Genomic DNA, 1,210 nt, shown 5'->3' with positions numbered 1-1,210 from the left:
CCTGTGTGTCTGAGGGGTGAATGCCAGTGCAGGCTACCAGGGTCAGCAGGTGCAGGGGTGAGTGACGAGGTGCTGGGAAGCAGCAACCTGAGTCTGCAATGAGTGTGGGCTGGGGGGCCCAGGGCCCGGGTTCCGGGAGGGGAACAAAGGCTGGAGACTGGGTCAGTCTGCGGGCTGCATGACAACAAGGGAGGGGGGTGGCTCCATTCATAACTCAGGAACCAACTGTCCCTCCTCCCCTCCGGCCACGGCTGGCACAAGGTTCTCTCCCTCCCCTGCTTCTAGGATTGGACTACCTCCCCCCTCGGCAGCCTCTCACCAAGGATTACGGGATTTAAATGTCTGATTTAGCAAGCCTGAGCCTCCAGGGTGGCCATCTGCTCCACTAGAAAGTGGCAGGATACCTGGGTTCCCAAGGGGAATGGGGGTGGGTGCTACTGGATAGAGAGAGGCCAGTAGGAGGCCTGCTAGCCAGGGTCCCAGGAAAGTGGGGGCAGCTAAGGTAAGAGTAGGGGTGTGGGGCTAGGGCCTTCCCAGCATCCCCTCATCCTGGGCCTCATGCCAGGTGGTTGAATGAATTGAAGCTTTAAACTCTGCCAGGAAAACCTTTCAAAGGGCTTCTTGGGATAGGGAGGAGAGTCGGGTTGAGGAGCTCAGTATCGCCTGCCCATGCTCGTCAGGGCTGCTGGCTCCCAGGGAGGGGGGCTGGAGGCAGGCAGGCTCTTCCCCATCACCCACTGCTGTCTGAGCCAGTGCTTGGAGGGGCGGTCAGACATGGCTTGTCCTTCCTCCTCCCTGGTGGTGGAGACGGGTGCTAGGGTCCAGAGGGTGCTACTGTCCAGGGGTGCTTCTGGGGCCACTAGCCTCTCAGCTCATCAACCAGCTGAAGGTGCCAGCCCCTTGCCTTGCCCCAAGGATCCCAGACAGCTATGAAGTGACCAGCCTTCCTGACCTCGAGACCACCTTTTTTTTTCTCTTTCTTAGCAGGGAATGTCAAACACTGTCCCCAGGAGATCCACATCTGCCTCTTTCAGAGACTTTTAACTTAAACATCTGTCCCTACCCAGCAGGCAAACTAGAGTTCCTGAAGCTCAGTCCCTCCGCTTGCCTCTGTAGACAGGTCACCTTGATGAGCTTCCTTTTTCTTTTTTTTTTTTTTAGGCTTTATTGGGGCATAATTGACCCCCCAAAATTGCATACATTCAAGGTA

This window comes from Theropithecus gelada, chromosome 16 (genome assembly GCF_003255815.1).
Source record: "Theropithecus gelada isolate Dixy chromosome 16, Tgel_1.0, whole genome shotgun sequence".
Lineage (NCBI taxonomy): Eukaryota > Metazoa > Chordata > Mammalia > Primates > Cercopithecidae > Theropithecus > Theropithecus gelada.
Note: the sequence above shows the minus strand (reverse complement) of the source record.